At 44.5% G+C, this 25,076-nt stretch overlaps 1 pseudogene across 1 annotated transcript in view; it reads right to left on the reverse strand.

The window, feature by feature from the left end:
• The window catches only part of LOC308532622 (phosphofurin acidic cluster sorting protein 2-like), a 305,811-nt pseudogene that overhangs the window by 35,961 nt on the left and 244,774 nt on the right, over positions 1-25,076 (reverse strand). The window lies entirely within an intron of this gene.

Genomic DNA, 25,076 nt, shown 5'->3' on the forward strand with positions numbered 1-25,076 from the left:
TCCCACAGGATGGCACCCTTTGTCCAGCTCCCATTGTCTGTGCCTCCTGGTATTCACACCTTATTTACCCCCCCCCATTCCCCCCACCCCGCTCCCTGTGCAGCCCACATCCCCTCCCCTTCATGTGTTGCAAAGTGGGACCTGTAGGGAGAAACCAGGGGCAGGAACAGCTTTTGGGGCAGTGGATCCCCTAGAGGTCTTGCTGTGATCAGACCCCAGGACAGGGCCAGCAGGTGGAAATGGGGTTCCAGAGGGGTCCCTTATCTATGCCAATGGGAATCCTAGCCCTCAGGCTGTCACACCTTTTCCTCTGCAGTGGAGGTCTCAGCAGATCACACTATGTGTGTGTGTGTGTGTGTGTGTGTCTGCAGTGGAGGATTACAGGGGTAGAGAACCAGCAAAACAGGGCTCTGAGGCTTTCCTCCTTGTGACTGGGAACTGTCTTTATGGTTCCCAGTCCTGAGCTCCGCACAGGAGAACAGAGAGGAGCTGACTGATGGGGTCCTCACCTCCATGCCCCTGGAGGAGGCACAGGTGCCCATACACCTTCCAGCGTGCAGCATGGCCGCAGGGTGAGTGCAGGTGCTGAGGTGACCCAGACTCCAGGATCCCATGTAGTCAAAGGCAGCCCGAGGTTCCAGAAGCTGCCCTGCTACTCCCCTAGGTCCCTCCTAGAGTCCAATTTCCAAAGGGATCTGAGGCCCATATCCTCCCCACAACCCACTCTCACTGTCCAGTCCCTTTCAGATGAGATGAAAGTCACTGCCCACAAAGTTTTTGGAATATTAGAAGAGAGACTTTGTACCATTTCCCATCATGTTCAGTCAAGAGTGTTTTTTGCATTTTTCTACAGATTTTCCCTTTTTAATGCCCATCTCCAAGTGTCCATGTCGGCCTCACAAGCCTTACACACCTTCTCCCACTCTTACACATCATTGTGATTAGTGGCGATGCTTTTCCCAAAAGGACATGGGGCTTAAGGTACCAAGTCTGTTGCTTTGCCCTTTGCTGCCCTGAGGACCACATCCCTGTGGCCCCTCCAGGTCAGGAGCTGGGGCTGCCCTGGGATGTACAACATACCGAGAGGGGGGGGCTGTTATCAGGGCTGGCGATGCAGCTGTTCATTTCTGTGGGACTTGGACGTGACTCCCTCCTGTTTTCTTGTCAGCGGTGCTGCCCTGAACACCCCACTTGTCCTCATATCCAGACTCTCCCACCCCAGGAAAAGCCTATGTGTTCCCATCTTAGAATGGGGTGCTCTGTCAGAAATCCCGGGGTGACCTTGGTAACACAGGGAGCTGTTGTCCACCCTCTACTAAGAATGACTAAGATACCAGTGTGTCTCATCATAACTCACCTCCAAGTCTATGTTGCCTTCCGAGAACCTTTTCTCTTGTCCATGTAGAAAACGTGGAAACCTGTGCAGAATTTTTGTGAATTTATTTGAGCCAAAGTGTAGACAATTGCAGTGAAGCAAAATCTCAACGGAATGAGATAGTAATGCCCCAGAGAATGGCAGCTTTGCACTTCATTCTATGCATTACAATCAAAAGTGGAGACTTGTGTGGTTTTATGAAATTCATTGTTGGTAGATGAGGGAAGCAGGAGAAAACACAGCAGGGAAATCTCTGGGCCTGGAAAAAAGGTAAAATGATAGACATGCACTTCTTTCACTTCGGTGTGTATGGGACAGTTAACAGTCAACAATGAACTCAATAACAGTGAGGGGATGTGTGGTCTCTGCAGAGAGCAGAGCAGTGCTTGACTCTGAGGGTCTGAATAAAAAGGAAAATTTCTTTGACATTCCAAAAATATGTTGTCATAGATGCAAAAAGACAATAGACAGGCTCAGTTAAGATAAAGATTGACTTTTTTTCAGGGAAGATGACAACCTAGGACTGTGGTCAGCAAACTCATTAGTAAACAGAGCCAAATATCAACAATACAATGATTTAAATTTCTTTTGAGAGCCAATTTTTTTAAACTTAAACTATATAGGTAGGTACATTGTTATTAACTTAATTAGGGTACTCCTAAGACTTAGGGAGAGCCACATTCACGGTGCCAAAGAGCCGCGTGTGGCTCGCGAGCCGCAGTTTGCCGACCACTGGCCTAGGACACCAGTACCCACCATAAGCTGCTTTTAGTTAAAAACAACAACAACACAAAAACACCACACTTTAATTTCAGACCATCCTTTGTGGTTACTTTAGGTCTCCGAGTTTGCAAGACCCCCAGTTTAGCATCTGGTCCTGGGATCACTCCTGTCCCACCTCTTGCCGCCAATCACTGAGTGCTTGGGACTCAGTCTGAGCTGGAGCCCCCAGCCCACCTGGCAGTTTATGAACTGCCTCTGATGGCATGAGTCCCCTCTCCCAACACAGGTGAGAAATCAGACCACCACCTTGACGGCCGCGGGCTTGGACTGCATGCCCGCTGCATTCAACACACAGATACCCATGCATTTGTTTTCCACCTGGGAGGTGGAATGCTCCAGCCCCACTTGCGTGCCCAGGCTGTGTAGCCTCACCTTAACCAAGCTGCTCTTCTATAAGAAGCTGGAGAAGGAGCTCAGCACTGTGGTGGCCACTACTAAAATGCAAGGCTCCAAAATCTTCTTGAGGTCTGATGAGATTCTGCTGCCCCCTAGTGGTCAAGTGAAGACTGACCTGGTGCGGACCTCCCTGCTGTATCCTCACTACATCAAGAGAGAAGGCAAGCAGCTGCAGATCTTGCTTCAGCAGAGCAGCGCCTTAACAAACAGACCATCCTGGGTTACCGGAGGCTCACCGTGGGCACCATCGACATGGCTGAGGTGATGCAGCGACCCCTCGAGGGTGGCCAGATGCTGAGACTCCATAGCACCAACATGGAGGAATCTGCCCACATGGCTGAGGTCAGCATGTCCTCCCTGTCCAGCCAGCCCATAGACCCCAAGGACAGCACCCAGAAGGCTGGCCCCAAGTCCAAGTCCCTGGTTCATTACTCAGAGGTGGAGTATGAAATATTCTCAGATCAGCAGGGCAGCTATGATCCTTGGCATGGGCAGGACCAAGAGGAGGAGGACTTCGACTTGGAGGAGCCCAAAAAGCAACGCCAAAGTGTAGTAATATCGCCACTCATGACCAGGCAAGGAGATGCCAACAAGAAATTTGGGGCTTGGATGCAAGAGTGGGAGGAGGTCCTGGACTCAGAGCAGGAGTCTTCGGAGCATGTCCCTGAGGTGGAGGAGGACCTGGATCTGCTGTTTGACTCACTAGAGAACCGTGACAGTGGCCCATGAGAGTGTCCTCAGCACCCCGAAGCCCACGCCATACTTGGAAGACCTGTCCCAGCCCAGCTGTCAGATGGAGAGCTAGAGCATCCACAGTGCCAGCGCCAGGAGGGGCCTCCAGGTCCAACTCATGTGACAGAGAAGATGAGCCCCAAGCAAACAGCAGGCACATCACCAAGACCGAGTCTCTCCTTATCGCTTCCACCAGATCCCAGGGGGAGCAGGCGGGCTGCTGGGGCTGGAGCACATCCCTGAAGGAGCAGCAGGTGGCAGAGCCAGGAACAAGAGGGCCAACAGCCTGGACAACAAGCACTGCCCCGACCCCCTGAGCCAGCTGCAGATCCCCAGGGAGACGGTATATGACCAGCTGAACCACTTCCTCATCTCTGACAGCCAGCTGCCCCAGAACATCCTCCTGCTCAACATCTCCGACTGTTGAGTGTGTTTCCTTCCACGACTCGCGTGGAGTAGGGTTCGGTATCTGAAAGAGGAGCCGCACAGCAAATGAGAGAAAAAGACACGAGATAATTTTGCAATATTGGGGGACCAGGCGGCAAGTCCAGAAGGACTTCCCCTCCCTGTGCTCAGGCCTCACCAAGCTTTTATTGATCTGGGATGCACCCATAGCATAGCCCTAGGCAGGTGACCCCCTGCTTCAGGCAGACTAGCCCATCAGCAAGGATTTACATAATAATAAATGGGGGAGTAGTTTCAGCTACCACTGTCTGGACAAACAGAGGTGTCTCCTAGCTCAGACCTTTGGGAGGGCTTCAAAGGCACCCAGCCTTCGGGGGGTTCTCTGTCTATGCTTATCAGATAGTGAAGGCAATAAGCAGTTTCCCACATCCGACTGGCAGGGGCAGTTCCTGTCTGAGTCCCACAGGATCACATGCTGCCTGGGCTATGCACCTGCTCCAAGACTGAGGTCCAGACGGCCTTCAGCACCATCATTTCATGGATGTAGAGATACCGTCACTACAATTCCCAGCCCCCCAGCCTGTGAAGATCGTGGTGTCAGGGGCACAGCAGTACTTTAGTGCTGTGCTATGGCTCTTCCTGAAGCTGCTCTCCTACAACCTGTGCCCCTGTCCCCCTGGCTGGGCTACATTCACTTGGTGGTCATCCTGCTGGGTTACCACCTCGTGGCCAGGTACCCGGGCTCCGTGCATTACCGCTACAACTGCCTCTTCCAAGATCTGCCCAGGTGGGACCTGTTCTACAAGGAGGCCCAGAGGGCTGTGCAGGACACGCTGCCCATGGTGTTGAGAACCACACAGTGCGTCACAGGAGCCAATTGTGTCCACCAACTGCCCATCATGGAGGCCACACTCACCTACAAACAGAGGAGCCCCAATGAGGAGTCCTTGAACTTCATTCCCTTCGTGGGGGTTGTGGAGCTTGGTATTGTGAGACCATTCTGGGTCGCCTCAGGACACTCAGATTATGCGGCCCGCTTGGGCTCAAGAGTGCTGTTGTCCACCCTCCATACGGGTCTGCGGCAAACAAGGAGGCATCACACATCCTTCTCTACTCCCCGTCAGTGAGAGGAGATGAGTCCTCCCCCAGCCAGGGTGTTGGAGCTGAGCTGATGGGGCTGTGGGTGGACTCCTGGATGGCAGCCCAGCCCACAGACAGAAAAGGAGACTCTGAGAACAAAGCCCAGGCTACCGCCAACAACACCCTCCAGTTCCCCTTCCAGTTTCTCTAGGTGAGCAGGCTGCCCAGCAGTGGTGAGGCTGCAGCCACGCCCTCCAGGTCATGGACAAGGAGAACAACAAGAAGGTGATGTGTTTTCCCAAGAAAACCAAGGAGAAGGAACTGGAGAACCAGAGCCAGTGCCTGGAGGGCATCAGCCGCCTGTTCAGCAGGGCCAAGCACCAGCAGGACAACTGTGGGTCCTTGTTGACGGTGTGGAGTGGAACAGCCTGGAGCTCCCACGTCCAGCACTTCCCCACCTGCATAGTGGGAAGCTCCAACCCCACCTTTGAGCCTGCCCGTCCCCTACCCTTCCCTCTGCCCTGGCCAAGCCCGGGAAGGATGAGCTGCTTTTCTGTTCACATTTCGGTTTAGCACCGAGACAGACTCTTGAAACACAAAGTGTAACCCTTTCAGTGTGAATAAGCTCATAACCTGGAAACTAACGTGGTGGTGCCCACAGGGAGCCCCCAACTGCTCTGCTTATTACCCAGAATGCTCTGGCAAGTGGGAGGTCAACAGTGTTGAGCTGGGCAATCATTGAAGGTGATGGTCTTCAGGACCCAAAAACTGCCATTGACAAAGCTTCTCAATGCCAACACCTGCCCCTCCTGGAAGCCTGGACTCCGCCTCCCCGGGGAGTCAGCTTCCCTTTCTGCCCGACTCAGTGCTGGCCTCCCATGGGGGCACCTGACTGAGAACAGAGGCTGGTCAGCCAGCCTTGGGCCCCACTGCCACCCATCCCAGTGGCCCCAGCACTACCCGCTCCTGCTGTCCAATAAACTCCATCCTCGGGAGGCAGAACAGAAGAGAAACACCAAGGACCAATGTGGTACTGACCACCTGGGCACACTGACTGGACAAACTGGGCAAATACCTGATGCCCACCTTCCTGGGCAGGGACCCCGCTTTTGTCCCCACCTCTCCGTGTTTTTATAGAGCATTTGCTACAACAGGAGTTGGATCAACCATGTACCAGGTGAGCTCCTGCCCCTGCACAGCACAGTGGTCATTTGGCTACTTGTTTGCTCTGAATCTTCAGGTCACTGCATGTCTCTAAGTGATTGTTCCCCAGAATGTGAGGCCCAATAGGGTTATTGTAGGGTCTCAGTGGGGTGCCTCTGGGTGCCTGGACAGTGGTGAGGTCTGCTGGAGGGCTGTGTTTTAGCCAATTGCTTATTTTTTCATTCTGTTGACTTTGTCTCTGCCAAATTTGTGATTCTCCTCAGGGCTCAGGGCTAAGCACTTTTGTCATTAGATAAAGAGATTGGAGATCCATTATGAGTCCCGGTCCGTGGTGAAGCCAGATCAGAAACCCCGTGTTTGATAGGTGGAGTTCAGACTCACCCAGCTGTCTGAGATGGGCATGGTTTGGGTTCATTCATTCAGCAAATATATGAGAAGGCCTGCCAGGTACAGACATATCTCTAAGCACTGACCATAATCCAGTGCACAGAGCAGACCCCAAGCCTGCACTCCAGAGCTTCCTTCTAGTAGAGAGTCCTTCTGCAAGGACTCTTCCTTCTGCAAGAGGGCAGAGGTCTGAGGGCTTCTTCTAGGAAAAAGGGCAGGACTCAGAGAGCTGTGCATGTAGATATGGGTGGAGTGGGCGAGTGGGGAAGTCAATGGACAGAGTGAGCCCCTCAGAAAATTCATACCCTTCTGCTTCTAATCCCAGCCCAGTCTGCACCCCTATCCCGGGACCGTGCTCACTAATCTGGTAGAACCTCCTCAGTGGCAGCTTGGCTGTTGCTCTCTACCCATGGGAGTTAACTGTCAATTAGAGGAGAAGAACCCCACAGAGCAGCTAGTGAATTAGGCAGCAAGAGCCAAAGTTTGAGGTGTGAGGTAGTCTCTGGACATCAGAAATGCAGATGGATTTTCTTCGTTTACTCATTGATCAGCTATTCCTGGAGCACCTACTGTGTGCCAATGAGTGACATGAACAGAGTGGAAACCAGCTCTCCCTGTCCTAATGGAGTTTACATTTTGGCATGAGGGTAGTAGGAGGGTACAGGGACACTGAGAGAGCATGTCAGGTTCCCCTGAAGAAGACGACGGTGGTTCCCTAATTGTTGCAGAGCTGTCATTTAGGTGGGCTTTCTGCCATGCCCTCTTGAATGACCAGGCACATCTCTGCCAGGACTGCCAGGTTGAATGTGGGCAAGGGATAGGTCTGCCTTCTGGATGGGCAGGAGCAGCAGGCACAGGACCCCAGGCTCTCTGAGTGGTGCTCTGGGAGGGTCATGTGGAAAAAAGGCCAGGCCTCAAACCCTGCTGTCTGTCTATCTCTCTCCCCAGGGTCATCTCCTGCATCTTGGGCATCTAACTGGACCAGTACCCTGAAGATTTTTATTAGTCGCCAGAATTTCCCAGCCTGATCATGCTTTTGGCCTCTATAGAGCTCACCTTTCCAGTCCTAGACCTGCCAACCCAGTGAGTTTAATAAGATTATTTATACTAGTGACCAGAAGAAAATTCTGGATGTTTCCAATGAAATTAGAGCAGCCTGTGAGTGAGAGAAAGAAACAGAGCTGGGAACCAGTGGACTGAAACGTCTTGGGTTTGATTCCAGTCCAGGTACATACCTCAGTTGCAGGCTAGATCCTTGGCCCTAGTCTGGGCCAGGGAACGTTATCCTTGGGTGAGGATTGACAAAGAAAACTGTAGTGATAAGAATGGCACTGCCACTTGCATTAAAACCTCAGGCACGTTAGCTGAATTCTTTACGTCTTGTTCTTTTCACGTGAAAAATGAGTTGCAAGGATAAAATTGAATAATAAAGGGCTTAACATAGAGAGTTGGCATATGGTAGGCACTTAGTATATATTGCCCATTACTATTATAAATACACTAGAGGCCCGGTGCACGAAAATTTGTGCACTGGTTGTGGGGGGGTCCCTCAGCCCAGCCTACCCCTTATCACATACTGGGAGCTCTAAGGGGATGTCCTAGTGACGGCTTAGGCCTGCTCCCTGTTCCCCTTGGGGAGCGGGCCTCAGCCACAGTCTGGCCTTCCTATGTGGGAGTTGACCGGGCTCATCAGGGGAAGGCACCAGCCCCATCACCCCACTGTTGCAGCCATTGCCAGTCACCGCAGTCACCAAGGTGTTTTCATCAACACGGACTCCAGTCCCTTCACCATGAAAAAAAGCCAACTTTCTTTAACATTTTCAAGATGTGTGTCATAGGATATGACATTTCTTTCTTTCTTTCTTTTTTTATCCTCACCTGAGGATATGTTTCCATTGATTTTTAGAGAATGTGGAAGAGAAAGCGAAAGACAGAGAGAAACATCAAAGTGAGAGGAACACTTTGATTGTTTGCCTCCTGTATGAGCCCTGACCTGGGCCCAGGCCAGGGAGGAGCCTGCAACCTAGGTACATGCCCTTAGTCAGAATTGAACCCGGACCCTGTGGTGGGCAGGCCGAGGCATTATCCACTGACCAAAACCAACTAGGGCAGGATATGACATTTCTTAGCCCTCCAGCAGCGGACCTTCCTTTTTTTTCAACAGGAGTGTGGTAAAAAACCCTAGATCACCTTATTGGAGTCTTATTACCCAAGTTACTAAGAATATTATCAATGGCATACAGGGAGCTTAGCCAATGAGCAGTCAGAAAAGGTGTTTCCTCTGTAGTTACACCAATTGCCGGCTCGGCCTCTGCCCAGGCCTAACTCCTCTGGCCAAGTCATTAGGCCTGGGCAGGAGACCCCCAGCTCCTGCAATCCCCCCTCCGCCCATCCCCAAGCCTAATGCCTCCGCATTAGGCCTGGGCAGGGTACCGCCAGCTCCCCCAATTGTGCGATCTGACCCTGCTCCCCGCGATCACTGGCTCTGCCCCTGCTCCCAGCCATCGCAAGCCCCCTTCCTGCTCGATGCCATCGCTGGCTCCACCACTGCCCAGGCACAATGCCTCTCACCGAGTCTGTAGGCTTAGGCGTGGGACGCCCCGGTCCCCACGATCGCTGACTCCACACCAGCCTAGGCCTAACGCTTCTGGCCAAGGTGTAAGGCCTGGGCAGGGGATCCCCAGGTCTCCTCAATTTTCGGCTCTGCCCCTGCCCAGGCCTAATGCCTGTGGCCGAGTCATTAGGTCCGGCAGGGGACTCCCAACTCCCAGCGATCACCGATCACCGACTCCTCACATTCACCGCGCCATTGCCGGCTCCACACCTGCCCAGGCCTAACTCCTCAAGGCATTAGGCCTGGGCAGGAGACCCCTCAGCTCTGATTGCAGGCTCCGATTGCCGCTGGGAGCCTATGTATGCAAATTAACCGCCATCTTTGTTTGGTTAATTTGCATACTCATACGATTGGCTGCTGGGCATAGCAAAGGTATGACCAATTTGCATGTTTGTCTATTATTAGGTACGATATGTATGTAAACAATCATCAAGTGGAAATACCATGTGTAACATCGACAAAATAATCTAAAGCACTAAGATGTTAACAGGAATTGCCCAGGGCCTTCCAATGCTCTATTTCTCCATTTAATCATAAATGCATGGACTTACTCATTTCTGGATAGAAAGATAAAATATTGCCAAGGCACATACTCTCCTGAATTAATCTAAAATGTACATATATAATGTAATATGCAGATTAGGCCAGGAAGCTTTAATGCAGTGGTTCTCAACCTGTGGGTTGCGACCCCTTTGAGGGTTGAACAACCCTTTCACAGGGGTCGCCTAAGACCATTGGAAAACACATATAGAATTACATATTGTTTTTGTGATTAATCACTTGCTTTAATTATGCTCAATTTGTAACAATGAAAATACATCCTGCATATCAGATATTTACATTATGATACATAACAGTAGCAAAATTACAGTTATGAAGTAGCAACAAAAATAATTTTATGTTTGGGGGTCACCACAACATGAGGAACTGTATTAAAGGGTCGCAGCATTAGGAAGGTTGAGAACCACTGCTTTACAGGGTCACGACCAGACAGGAGGAGGTTGCCTGTGCAGGTGAGGCCAGGGGCAGAGATGGAGACAGACACAGGGGGCCTGCCTGAGCCAGAGCGGACACAGGCAGGGGGGCCAGGGAGGCCTGGGGTTGGCTGAGTCACTGCGCCTGGCTAGCGCAGCCCTGGAAGGGACACAGGCAGGGGGTCAGGGGGTGCCTGGGGCAGAAGTCAGGTGCGGGTCCTGCTGCCTGCAGCGCGGGTCAGATCCAACTCCTGTGGCAGCCCTCGAGGTGGCTCTTCCAGCGATTTCAATAGAGCGCTGGGCCTCTAGTTTAAAGTAAAAATTATAATAGGATTTTGGGGAAACAAACACTGTTCTAAATTTTATCTACAAATAAATATGCAAACAAATCAGGAAACAGTTGACAAGAATATAGGAAGGGGACTTGCTCTGTCAATTAGGAAGGACTCTCAAGCAGTGGGGCCCTGGTGCTGGAGTGAGCAGGTCCTGGGAGCTGGGTAGAGACATCAGGAACAGAGCGCAGCACACATGAGACTCAGGGGATTATTGTGGGGGCCCTTTGGCAGCAAATAGCACTGGGACATCCGCTCAATTATTGAGGGGAATACTTTAGATCAATATTTCAGATCTCACCCAAGAGTTTTTAATGTATTTATGATTAATATATTTTACTGTCTTTTCCTTCTGAAAATCGAATGAAGGTGGAATCAAAATTTTAAAAATAAAAAATGCGAGAATATACATAAACTCTATTTAATTCCATGATATAGAGAACACTTTCCACATGTTGATGTCTCTTTTGGGTGAGATGTAATGGAGAAAAAAGGTCAGTCCTATGAAGTCCTGAGCAAAGAGCCTTGCAGACAGAGAGGTGTGTGTGCAAAGGCCTGAGGTGGGAAAGAGCCCACTGGGGTGAAGGAATGACACACGGGCCAGGGTGGCTGGAGTTAAGAGGAGAGTGTGAGACAGGATGTTGTGCTGGTCAACGGGGTCCCCGATCCTGTAGAGTCTTGCTCAAGCTGTAAAATTTATTCCAAGTGCCATGAGGACTTTTAGAGGATTTTAAGTGAAAGACATTTAGCAACTATCTTTCTATTTGTATTTGAAAATAGTACTTTAATAATCAGATTTGGCTGCTGCATTTTTGATCAGATGCTTTTTCAGTACCTAGTACATTTTATTAACTTTTATAAAGACACGGTTTTTATTTTCGAATATTCATTCCTAGGTTTAATTTCTTTTTTGAAAAAATATATTTTATTAATTTTTTTACAGAGAGGAAGGAAGAGGGATAGAGAGTTAGAAACATCGATGAGAGAGAAACATTGATCATCTGCCTCCTGCATACCCCCTACTGGGGATGTGCCCACAACCACGTACATGCCCTTGACCGGAATCAAACCTGCGACCTTTCAGTCCGCGGGCTGATGCTCTATCCACTGAGCCAAACCAGTTAGGGCCCTAGGTTTAATTTCTTAACAAACCTACAGCATCTGAGAAACTTACTTATTTATTTTTAATTTAAGTATAGTTGATATACAATCTTATATGGTTATATTGTTTCTGGTGTATGATATAGTGAATCAACAATTTTATCACCTCACCAATTCATATAACCATCTGTCATCATGCAAACTTATCCCAATATTATTGACTATATTTCCCTTCCCCTTTTCACCCACTCTACACCCTCCCTTCTGGTAACCACATCTTTTCTCTCTTTTTATATGAGTCTGTTTTTGTTTTGTTTTGTTTTTTTGATTCCACATATGAATAAAACTATATGGTAATTGTCTTTCGCTGCCTGACTTAGTTCACTTAGCATAATACCTTCTAGACCAGTGGTTCTCAACCTTGGCTGCACATTAGAATCACCTGGGAATCTTTTTCAAATCCTGATTTCTAGGCCTCATCCTCCAGAAATTCTGTTTCTTTGTTACTAATGTTGTGGCCCCACCCCATAACAAAGAAACAGAATTTCTAGGGGATGAGGCCCAGAAATCAGGATTTTAAAAGATTCCCAGGTGATTCTAATGCTCAGGCATGTGAGAAGGGAGTACTGTAGATTTCTTCAGTTGTGGCACCAGACAAGTCATTCCATAATGAGCCAGACACTTAGAATAAGGACAAGGAGAAGTCTGAATGGGGATTTTTTTCTCAACACTTTCTCATACTGGCAAGGAATAAGAAGCTGATGTTTAATTTGGGTTTGGATTGTGGGGGGAGGAATGGATGGTGGTGGTCGCAGCCATGAGGAACATGGTGTTGTGTTAGTGCTGGCAGTGTAAAATAATGAATTTGATTTCCTTTTTACATGGTAGACTATTGTTTATTGTTAAACTATTGAAAAGATGGTCAGCTCAAGATCTGAAGTTTTAAGCCACAAGTGTTCCAGTTTTTCCTTTAACAACTTGGTCTAGAACAGCATTGCTCGATATTGGAGATACTAGAGAAGTGAGGTTTCACTCTCTTTCACTGATGATGCACTTCATGTTAAATTTGCCCCATACATATGTAAGATATTACTAATAAGGGAAATTGGGTATGGTGTACATGGTTATTATCTTCACAATTTTTCTGTAAATCTCGAACTAATATAAAATAAAACATCCATTAAAACAACACTCAAAATCCTAGGAAATGGTAGCAACTGATCATAGTGGAAGGGACCACTGAAATGACGGGGGAGTATGGAAATTGTCTTAGAGGTAACACCACCTCCCTGCCATATGCTGGACTCTAATGGAACTAGAGGAAATGAGAGAGAGAGGTCCGTCTGGGAAAAATTTTAGGAGTTAAGAGGAAGGTCTCGGTTCTATAACCTGAGTGTCTGAGATTTCTGCATCCTCTGCCACCCCCGCCCCTCCTGGATAGTGAAGCTGAGGCTTTGTGATGTCAAGCCACACCATGGCAACCACTGATTTTGGGCAGCCAGAGCTGAAGTAAGTGGCTCCTCATTAACCTAAAGAGTATATGTAGAGGCCAGGACCCTTTGAGTAGTGTCTGTTGCCTCAAGATAGCGAAACTTAATAAGACGAAATTGTAGACTAGTAGAGATAAGGAATAAGACTCCCAACCCAAGGATGGATGAAGAAACTGAAAGTCATAATGTGAATAATGTTTGTATTGCGGAGGGGGGGTGGGGGAGGGGGTTGGGATGGATGGTGGTGGTCGCAGTAATGAGGAGCTGGTTGTTGTGTTAGGGCTGGCAGTGTCTAATAAAGAATTTGATTTCCTTTTTACATGGCAGACTATTTAATATTGTTAAACTATTGAAAGGATGGTCAGCTCAAGATGTGAAGTTTTATGCCACAACTGGTACACTATTTCCTATAACATCATGGTCTAGAACAGCATTGTTGGATATGGGAGATACTAGATAAGTGAGTTTTGACTCTCTTTCACTGATGGGGAGGGACCTAAGGAGGGGGCAGGCATGTGAGAAGGGAGTAATGCTGGAAGCCGGTCCATCCTTGCTGATTGACACAGTCGCTCCAGGAAAGAAACATCTGCACAGCATATGTTTCAAGGGACCTGGCGTATATAGCATACTGTTCTTAATATGTTTGCTCCCCTTAGCGCTGTGTGTTTTAACCAAGGTCACCTCTCCGAGAAAGGTTGTTTCCCAAGGTAGGAATTTTTCCCTGAAGTCAGGGAGGGGATGAAACTCCTTAACTAAGTGCCAGGCGGGTAGTTAATCACTACAAACAATCATGCTTAAGCTACATAATCTTTACTCCCTGGAATGGAGATAAGAAACGCCCTAACCTTTGTAATAGAAATTGACAGGATTAAAATCAACTGGGATAAATACGGATGTAACAAGACAATAAACAGCAGAACCTCTCTGGAGATTGAGACCAGAACTTGGCTGGAGATCCTGGCTAGGCTGCTGATCAACTGAAAGCTGTCTCCCTGTCATTCCTTCTTCGCCGACTCCGTCTACGCCTTTGGGAACCCCTGGACCTGCTGGGGTTGGCCCAGGCAGAGTAATGTAGATTTCTTTAGTTGTGACACCAGACAAGCCATTCCATAATGAGGCAGACACTTAGAAAAAGGACAAGGAGAAGTCTGAATGGGGATTTTTCTCTCTCAACACTTTCTCATACTGGCAAGGAATAAAGAAGCTGATGTTTAATTTAGGTTTGGTTTGGGGTGTGGGATGGATGGTGGTGGTCGCAGTCGTGAGGAACAGGGTGTTGTGATAGAGCTGGCAGTGTATAACAATGAATTTGATTTCCTTTTTACATGGTAGACTATGGAATGTTGTTAAACTATTGAAAGGATGGTCAGCTCAAGATCTGAAGTTTTATGCCACAACTGGTCCAGTTTTTCCTTTAACAACTTGGTCTAGAACAGCATTGCTGGATATTGGAGATAATATAGAAGTGAGGTTTCCCTCTAACAGTTTCACTGATGATTCACTTCATGTTAAATTTGCCCCATACATATGTAAGATATTACTAATAAGGGAAATTGGGTATGGTGTACATGGTTATTATCTTCACAATTTTTCTGTAAATCTGGAACTATTAAAAAAAAAACATCCATTAAAACAACACTCAAAATCCCAGGAAATGGTAGCAACTGATCATAGTGGAAGGGACCACTGAAATGACGGGGGAGTATGGGATTTGTCTTAGAGGAAACACCACCTCCCTGCCATATGCTGGACTCTAATGGAACTAGAGGAAATGAGAGAGAGAGGTCCGTCTGGGAAAAATTTTAGGAGTTAAGAGGAAGGTCTCGGTTCTATAACCTGAGTGTCTGAGATTTCTGCATCCTCTGCCACCCCCGACCCTCCTGGATAGTGAAGCTGAGGCTTTGTGATGTCAAGCCACACCATGGCAACCACTGATTTTGGGCAGCCAGAGCTGAAGTAAGTGGCTCCTCATTAACCTAAAGAGTATATGTAGAGGCTAGGACCCTTTGAGTAGTGTCTGTTGCCTCAAGATAGCGAAACTTAATAAGACGATATTGTAGGCTAGTAGAGATAAGGAATAAGACTCCAAACCCAAGGATGGATGAAGAAACTGCAAGTCATAAAGTCAATAATGTTTGTATGGGGGATGGGATGGATGGTGGTGGTCCCAGTCATGAGGAACAACAGGTTGTTGTGTTAGGGCTGGCAGTGTCTAATAAAGAATTTGATTTCCTTTTTACATGGCAGACTATTTAATATTGTTAAACTATTGAAAGGATGGTCAGCTGAAGATTGTAAGTTTTATGCCACAACTGGTACAGTATTTCCTTTAACATCATGGTCTAGAACAGCATTGTTGGATATTGGAGATACTAGATAAGTGAGTTTTGACTCCCTTTCACTGATGGGGAGGGATCTATGGAGGGGGCATGCATGTGAGGAGGGAGTAATGTAGATTTCTTCAGTTGTGGCACCAGACAAGCCATTCCATAATGAGCCAGACACTTAGAATAAGGACAAGGAGAAGTCTGAATGGGGATTTTTTTCTCAACACTTTCTCATACTGGCAAGGAATAAGAAGCTGATGTTTAATTTAGATTTGGATTAGGGTGTGGGATGGATGGTTGTGGTCGCAGTCATGAGGAACAGGGTGTTGTGATAGTGCTGGCAGTGTATAATAATGAATTTGATTTCCTTTTTACATGGCAGACTATTGAATATTGTTAAACTATTGAAAGGATGGTCAGCTCAAGATCTGAAGTTTTATGCCGTACCTGGTCCAGTTTTTCCTTTAACAACTTGGTCTAGAAGAGCATTCCTGGATATTGGAGATACTAGAGAATGAGGTTTCACTCTAACTGTTTCACTGATGAATCACTTCTTGTTACATTTGCCCAATACATAAGGAAGATATTAGTAATAAGGGAAATTGGGTATGGTGGACATGGTTATTATCCTCACAATTTTTCTGTAAATCTGGAACAATTCAGAAATAAAACATCCATTAAAACAATACTCAAAATCCTAGGAAACCTTAATATCTGAACATAGTGGAATGGACCACTGAAATGACGGGGGAGTATGGCAATTGTCTTAGAGGAATCAACACCTGCCTGCCATATGTTGGACTATAATGGAACTAGAGAATATGAGAGAGAGAGAGGTCAGTTTGGAAAAATTTTAGGAGTAAAGGGGAAGGTGTCTGTTCTATAACCATAGTGTCTGAGATTTCTGCATCCTCTGCCACCCCCGCCCCTCCTGGGTGTTCCGCTGAGGCTTTTTGATGTCAAGCCACACCATGGCAACCACTGATTATGGGCAACCAGAGCTGAAGTGAGTGGCTCCTCATTAACCTAAACAGTATATATAGATGCCAGGACCCTTTGAGTAGTGTCTGTTGCCTAAGGATAGCGAAACTTAATAAGACGAAATTGTAGACTAGTAGAGATAAGGAATAAGACTCCAAACACAAGGATGGATCAAGAAACTGCAAGTCCAAAAGTGAATTTATGTTTGTATTGTGGTAGGAGGGGTGGGATGGATGGTGGTGGTCGCAGTCATGAGGAACAGGGTGTGGTTTTAGTGCTGGCAGTGTATCATAAAAAATTGGGTTTCCTGTTTACATGGCAGACTATTGAATATTGTTAAGCTATTGAAAGGATGGTCAGCTCAAGATGTGAAGTTTTATGCCACAACTGGTACAGTTTTTCCTTTAACATCATGGTCTAGAACAGCATTGTTGGATATTGGAGATACTAGAGAAGTGAGGTTTGACTCTGTTTCACTGATGGGGAGGGATCTAAGGAGGGGGCAGGCATGTGAGAAGGGAGTAATGTAGATTTCTTTAGTTGTGGCACCAGACAAGCCATTCCATACTGAGCCAGACACTTAGAATGAGGACAAGGAGAGGGATCAATGGGGATTCTTTTCTCATCACTTTCCCATACTGGCAGGCAAAAAGAAGCTGATGTTTAATTTAGGTTTGGTTTGGGGTGGTGGGTGTATGGTGGTGGTCGCAGTCATGAGGAACAGGGTGTTGTGTTAGTGCTGGCAGTGTATAATAATGAATTTGATTTCCTTTTTACATGGTAGGCTATTGAATATTGTTAAACTATTGAAAGGATGGTCAGCTCAAGATCTAAAGTTTTTTGCCACAACTGGTCCAGTTTTTCCTTTAACAACTTGGTCTAGTACAGCATTGCTGAATATTGGAGATACTAGAGAAGTGAGGTTTCACTCTAACTGTTTCACTGATGATTCACTTCATGTTAAATTTGCCCCATACATAAGGAAGATATTAGCAATATGGGAAATTGGGTATGGTGTACATGGTTATTATCCTCACAATTTTTCTGTAAATCTGGAACTATTCTAAAATAAAACATCCATTAAAACAATACTCAAAATCCCAGGAAACGTTAATATCTGAACATAGTGGAATGGACCACTGAAATGACGGGGGAGTATGCCAGTTGTCTTAGAGGAATCACCACGTCCCTGCCATATTCTGGACTATAATGGAACTAGAGGAAATGAGAGAGAGAGGTCAGTTTGGAAAAATTTTTGGAGTTAAGTGGAAAGTCTCTGTTCTATAAGCATAGTGTCTGAGATTTCTGCATCGTCTGCCACCCCTGCCCCTCCTGGATGGTCAAGCTGAGGCTTTGTGATGTCAAGTCACACCATGGCAACCACTGATTTCCGGCAACCAGAGCTGAAGTGAGTGGCTCCTCATTAACCTAAAGAGTATATATAGAGGCCATGACCCTTTGAGTAGTGTCTGTTGCCTCAAGATAGCGAAACTTAATAAGACGATATTGTAGACTAGTAGAGATAAGGAATAAGACTCCAAACACAAGGATGGATGAAGAAACTGCAAGTCCAAAGTGAATTTATGTTTGTATTTGGGGTGGGTGGGATGGATGTTGGTGGTCACAGTAATGAAGAACGGGGTGTTGTGTTAGTCCTGGTAGTGTATAATAAAGAATTTGGTTTCCGTTTAACATGGCAGATGATTGAATATTGTTAAACTATTGAAAGGATGCTCAGCTCAAGATGTGAAGTTTTATGGGTACATACACACCACCATACACAACTGGTACAGTATTTCCTTTAACATCATGGTCTAGAACAGCATTGTTGGATATTGGAGATACTAGAGAAGTGAGGTTTGACTCTGTTTCACTGATGGGGAGGGATCTAAGGAGGGGGCAGGCATGTGAGAAGGGAGTAATGTAGATTTGTTTAGTTGGGGCACCAGACAAGCCATTCCGTCATGAGCCAGACACTTAGAATAAGGACAAGGAGAAGTCTGAATGGGTTTTTTTTTTTTTCTCAACACTTTCTCATACTGGCAAGGAAAAAAAGAAGCTGATGTTTAATTTAGGTTTGGATTGGGGTGGTGGGATGGATGGTGGTGGTCGCAGTCATGAGGAACAGGGTGCTGTGTTAGTGCTGGCAGTGAATAATAATGAATTTGATTTCCTTTTTACATGGTAGACTATTGAATATTGTTAAACTATTGAAAGGATGGTCAGCTCAAGATCTGAAGTTTTATGCCGCACCTGGTCCAGTTTTTCCTTTAACAACTTGGTCTAGAACAGCATTGCTTGATATTGGAGATACTAGAATTTTGAGTAAGACTCCCTCCACGTTCTGCGTGGAGTGGTGTTCGTTATCTGAAAGAGGAGCTGCACAACCAATGAGAGAGAAAGACACGAGATAATTTTGCAATATTGGAGGACCAGGCTGAAAAATCCAGAAGGATTCCTCCTCTCCTCAGGCTGCTCCAATGTTTTATTGATCCGGAGTAGCCCTCTTGGTAAGGAGGTTTCAATGACACACAGATCAGCAGACAATTTCCAGGAATAGACAAAGTATCTGATTAACTCATCAATAGATTTCCGAGTGTAGGTAGAGTATCTGATTAGCTCATCAATAGATTTCCAGGAGTATCTAATTAACAGTAATCAACAAGGATCTACATATAAGTATCTAAGGAATTAAGGGAACTAAATTGGGGATGCTTCAACTATTATTACCTAAATTAACTGAGTGGTTCCTAGATTAACTGGGAGGTGCACAGCCCTGACTTTTGCTAGGACTTTCAAGCCCTTACCTTTACTAGGACTTTCAAGGGCTACTAGCTTTTGGGGGGTCTCTGTCTAAACTCAGCTATTGAAGACAATGAATGGACTCCGGCATCTCCCCCTTATTTTTCTTTAAAAAGTAATTAAGTCCCAATTTCAATGTCCAAAAGTTCTGAGTCCATGTTTCAATGTCCAAAAGTTCATGTGTAAATGCCAGCAATGAAATGCTGGTTCTGGATGGTGGACAAATGCAGGACTGGTCCTCTCTGGTTTGGTCCTGGGCACCCTGCAGCGCCGCACAGCTGCTGACTGCTAGCATGGCAAAGCATCTTCCACCATCTCCATCTCTGAACTGTCCCTCCTGTCTTTGTGGCTGGAGCAGTCTGGTCAGTGTCTCTCCGGGATCCCTTGTTGCAGGAATCCACATGGTCTTGGAGTTGTTCTCTCAAAGTATACACACATATTCTCGACCAAGGGTTAAAGGAAAAAACCTTACTTGGGGTCTTTTCTTTAAAATGATCTTTCCTGGCATACCCTCGCATAATGTGAGTTTTTTCTGGGTGTTTCGCTAACGAAAAAATTTTAATTTAGTTATAAGATCTATTTTCTTACATGGCATTTTTTCCACTATATTTTTCCACTATCCCCCTTTTTTAATTTAATTAGAAGGCTTCTTGGAAATTTTATAATGCAGTCTGGATTGCTTTAAATATTAATATTTTGCACACAAAAAAAAATGAACTTGAACATGCTTTAGGTTCATAGCATGTTTACCACAAAATCAAAATTTTGGTTAATACTTTTTGAACAATTACTTATTTCAAATTAGCCAAATTTAATTAATTTGAAAACTTGACTTTAATTTGAAAACTATTTTGCTGTCAAATTTAATATTTTAACAATAATCTTAATTTACACTGTAAATATTAATGAAAAGGATCACTTTACATCCTTGTGAAGGCTCTGAGCATTCCTGTTGTTAGGCTAGATTTAGACATAGGGTCTGTTAGCCAAGCCTCTGTTTATCTGGATTCTGATTTCAGCTGGACCAAATCTCTTTTGTTATTTGGTTCCTGATCTGGGCTGGGCATGGTAAGCAAGAAGCAGCCATGGGGACAGGAGACCTTCCTCAGAAGGGGTGAGTGTTCAAGCCCCGGCAACATTGGCGCGGGGGTGAGGATCTGTGCCCCACCTCTGTTGATGCCCAAGTTTTCTCCTACTGGCCCACGACTGTGCGTGTCTTAGGTCACCCCACCCTGTGGGGGTCTTACCCGTCTTTGACTACCAGCCATCTCTGGGCCAAGTAGGGTGATGTGAGGTTCAGTTCTGTCTCCTTGATAGCCTATGTCCCTCTGGCCTCCATGCCCATCAAGTGCCTTTGGATCCCCTTGCCTGCTGGCGGGGCCCTGGCATTGATCATAGGGAACCCAGGTTTCTTCTCCAGAGAGGGCCCAGCTTACGCCATTGGGTAAGAGACAGATCCATGGTACCAGCTTTTCATGATCTTAGCTTGAACAGAGAGCCTAGATAACAGCTGTAGACAACTGGAATTCTTTTGGCAAAAAAAAAAAAAAATTGAGAGCGGTCAACACAGAATGCTTAAGTGCCTTCCCCAGGAGGCCCTCCACACAGTGGAAAGGAATAAATCCCTTCATGTAATACATTCAAATTCATTTGTAAATTTGTTTGGGATAAATGCACAATATACTGTTGTAAAGCATCAAAAATTATTAATGAAACTTGTAGAATAATAGCATGTAAGAATATTCTTTGTTCTAGGTCATGACAACTTAAATTTTAAACTCAAGATTTGGAATGAGGAACCTAGTTTAAAAAAAGAAGAAGAAATTTACAGAAGCAGAGACAGTATGCTATCTAAATTACAGTTCTGGGTCTCCAGAGCACTGAGTTGACAAGTTATCTGGAGCCCTCTGACTTTGGGATAGCTATGCTGTCCTTCCCAGGTAAAGGAAAAATGTGCCTTCTAAGACCAGTATGAAACTATAGTTTTTACCTGAAAGGATTGTTACCATACTTCACTTTACCATGCCCCAGGTGGTCTCTGGGCTGTTCCTTTTATTCTGACCCCAATGTAGCTCCATAGGTGTCTTTCCATTAGCATCACCAGTGAAAAGATTTAGAGTAATTAAAGCTAGGTGCAGCCTACTCCTAGGTGATTTCTCCATCATCCCCCTTTTTTGTTTTTCAAGTTGGGATTTTTAAAAGCTGATGAGACTCTGAAGCCTCTTTTAATAAAGCAACCAATGGATCAGCATGTGCCTTTCCCTTAGTTAATGGGCTAGGTAATATGCTGTGAGCCCTGATGTGGGTGATATAAAAAGGGTATTTTCTCTGCTGCACAATCTGTTGAACTTGCTTAAATAGTAAGAATAAACTTTGGTCACTAAACCATTTCAACCGGGCAGTTTCAATTCTACTTACTAGGCCCGAAGCATAAGAGGAATCACAAATTATGTTAACTGGCTGTTGGAAATCTTGCAACGCAGTCTTAATAGCTTTTAATTCAATTCTTTGCACTGAAATATGACTGGTCACTATGACTTGGTCAGAATTTATAGTATGATAGGCAGCTTTCCCATTAGATGACCCATCAGTAAACACAGTTAAAGCTCCAGGAATTGGTTCCTGTCTAATATTTTTTGGTATAATGATGGAGGTCTTATGTAAAAATTGTAGTAGTTTATATTTTAATAGGTGACAGCTAAGTTCCCCTGAATATCCACTTAGCCCAATTTGCCAATTTTAAGTCAGTTTGAAATAACATTTATTCTTTTAACTTGACTTGTCCTAAGTTATGGACAGTAAATGACAGTAATTAAATTTCTGTTATTAGTCTTTAAGTAAATTTACATAAACTTTGTTTAAGGAGGCAAAACACAAATTATTTAATTTAGCTTATGAGGCCCAATATATTGATTTTTAATTTTAGTTAGACATCTGAAGGAAACCTCTTTTTATTTCCTTCCCGACAGCTTTCTTTCTCACACAGCAACAAATGTAAGGAACATGGTTGCCTTTTGAGATTTTAAGAAATACTGTCGCAAAGCTATATATTTTAAGTGATTTTTCATTTATGGTGACTAATTATTGTTAGATTTAGTATTTCAACAACAATCTGTAAATGTTAGCAATTATATTTTTAAAGAATATACTCTTTGGCTTATTTGCATATACAGAGGGATCATGGGAAGCCTTCAGTAACTTTTTAGAAGAATTTTACTTTATTAGAATTCAATTGCTTACAAAGATTAGTAAATTTAGTAAAGTTTTATTTTGATACACGAGATGCAAATGCTGCTTCACTTCCAGCCTAATTTTAAATGCAGCGGCAAGGAGCTTTTGTTAGTTTAAATAAAGACATTGCTACTAATAAATCAATTTTTTCTTTTATTTGGCAGAAATTCCTTATGCAACCAAGTATATTATATTTTGAAATATTGCACTCGGGAAAAACTGTCAAATACATAGCTAATTAAAACATTTTCAACACTTTTTAAACAGTTCTCAACATAATAGGATCGAGTCTTGACCATGGAATCAACTACTCTTAATTTGTTTATGATATATGCATATCTGTGGTTCTACTGAAAATTTAAGATATCTTTTAAAAATGTATCTACAAGCCTTTTAAGAAATATGACCTCTATTGTCGGCCCTTATAAAGCCAACTGCTTAAAACATTGGTCTATCATACCACTGAAATTATATTAAGACCATGATTGCTAATTTATTAAGCATTAAAAATATCTTCTTATAAGTAGTATTAAATAAATCCGAGAGGCAAGCACACTTTCTGCCCCATCCGCATTTCCGCAGTAAAACTCAGCCTTAAAACTCCACCCCTGAAATCCCATCCTGCCTCAGTGAGCAGACATTCCTTTTGTGATTGGCTAAATCAGAGGGCGGGGCCTTTGTTCTTCCAAGATGGTGGCCCCCAGGGCGTGGTAAGCCATGCGGCCATCATGGCGGATGCCAAGTCAGGCAGCTCAACATTATGGCTGTCTACACTGTTCTCTGACAGAAAACATGATTTCCTTATTCTCACAATAAACAAGGGAAGAGGAAACCAAAATCCCTAAAAGATAGATGGCCAACATTATATTGTAGACAAACAGAAATCTCATTAGCTGTTTATACCCTTTATAATTATCTTAAAGAATATCAATTAAGTTTAAACTGGTTTTTGTATTAAAAATATTCAGTTGAGATCATAAAATTAATCCTCCTTTTTAATCAGATCAATAAGCAACATATTTTGAATTCTAATTATTTCAGAGAAAACAAAATTATTTTCTCAAAAATAAAAAAATTATTTTTTACTTTTAAGGCATTTAGTTATCATAATTATACAGTTTTTCCCCAATTCAATCCGAATTTAAACTTTTAGCTGGCAACTCAAATCTTTAGCATTTCTCAATCAGTAACATTAAGACTAAACTTTAAAAATGCAAGACATAATCAACCAACAGATTTAATACTGTCCTCTAGATTTTGTATGAGGCATACTCAGATCTCATTTATTTCAGTATTATGTCATTTCAAGATACCTAGGTATAAACTCCCAAGGTCTTAAATTTCCCAGCAGCTTTGGAAAACCACATTTGAGGCTGGCAAGGCAGGCCTGGCCCAGCCTTTGATTTTAAAAGGACCATAATTTTTTTCTCTGAGGAAGGTCAAGAAACAAGGTTGTAGCTACATTGTTTCCTGCCCCTGGCTTGCTGGTGGGAAGTTTCAATATTGGCCTCGGGGAGGAACTGTTTTCCCTGGAAGAACAGGTTTGGCCTACCCTGGACCAATCAGATATAAATTGACCACATTCTTTAAGAATTTGCTACAGGCAGGAAGCAACTAGCCCCTTTTCTCATTAGAAATGTTTTGGCCAGCCTTTTCAATTAACTATGAGATTCAAATTCAATTATTTTAAGGCAATTAATTTAGCAAATTTTTGTAACAGAGACAATTTTACTGATTTTCCTTGTAGAGTTCTTAAAGTTAGCTTTGGAATAGGCTTCATTAACATTATTATGGAAAAATACCAATCTTGTTGCTAGAATTTCTACCCTGGGTCAAATTCGCCATTTTCTTTAGGAAATAATCAGTCTTGGGTTTTATTCTGCACATTTGTAAAGAAATTCCAGCTCAAAACTCTATCTAAATGTCCAAAATCAGAACGAGCGCGCATTAGTTCCAAGCCAAGTATTCTCTTTACACGGGAACAGAAATCCCAGACGCATTTTAAATTTTTGTAAAACTTTTCAATTACAAGAGGGAGACTTTAAATTAGAGGAGGCGTCCATATTGGATCGCCATGTGCTCCCTTTCTCTTTCCACCCCATCCTGCTTTTGGAGGAAGTTTCAGCAAATGACTCAGATGGCGTATTTTCCCCAAAGTCATGCTTAATAGAAAAAGACATTTTAAGTTTTCCCCTATTTCGCTTTCTAAAGCAATGGCTAGCACCCAAGGTTATCTTAGCCAAAGTTTGGTTGTCATAAGATGTTCTCCGGTAATTTTTAAATAAAACATTAAGTAATCTCATTGTGGGAGAGCTTATAGCTCTGCCCTTTCTTGCCACCTTTGAATCTCTCCACACCAGAGGGGGACTCAGCAGCAGGGTTTCATTTCTTATTGCAGATTTTAGGTTCCAAACACAAATTAAGATTTTAATTTGGACAGGAAACCACATTAAGATGACCATGGCACTCTTTTTTCAGCCTGATCTAAAAGAGTACCTTTTTCAAGAAAAACAAAGGTTATGTTCTATAATAACATGCAAAAACTGTAGAAGATTACCTTCTAAAATTTTAACACTTTAAACATGCAAATCAAAAGCCTATAATAAAGTTTCTTAGTTTTTAAAAGCCAAATATACCTTTTTAAAGCCGAATCTACTTTCTTAAAGCCAAATCCTGCCCCGTTTGTTAGCCTGGTTAAGAAAACGTTCCCAGTGTACTTACAGACCCGGGCTTCTGTAATTGATCCTGGGCATTGCGTGCGGTAGACTTCCCCTCACCTTTTTTCGGTGAGCTTTCCACACCTTTTCGGTGAAAACTTCCTTTTCTCGCTCCAGCGAGGCCTACACTTCCAGATTACCCGTCCGGTGCCAGATGTTGAGTAAGACTCCCTCCACGTTCTGCG

The sequence above is a fragment of the Myotis nattereri genome (genome assembly GCF_964212035.1).
Source record: "Myotis nattereri genome assembly, chromosome: 16".
Taxonomy (NCBI): Eukaryota; Metazoa; Chordata; class Mammalia; order Chiroptera; family Vespertilionidae; genus Myotis; species Myotis nattereri.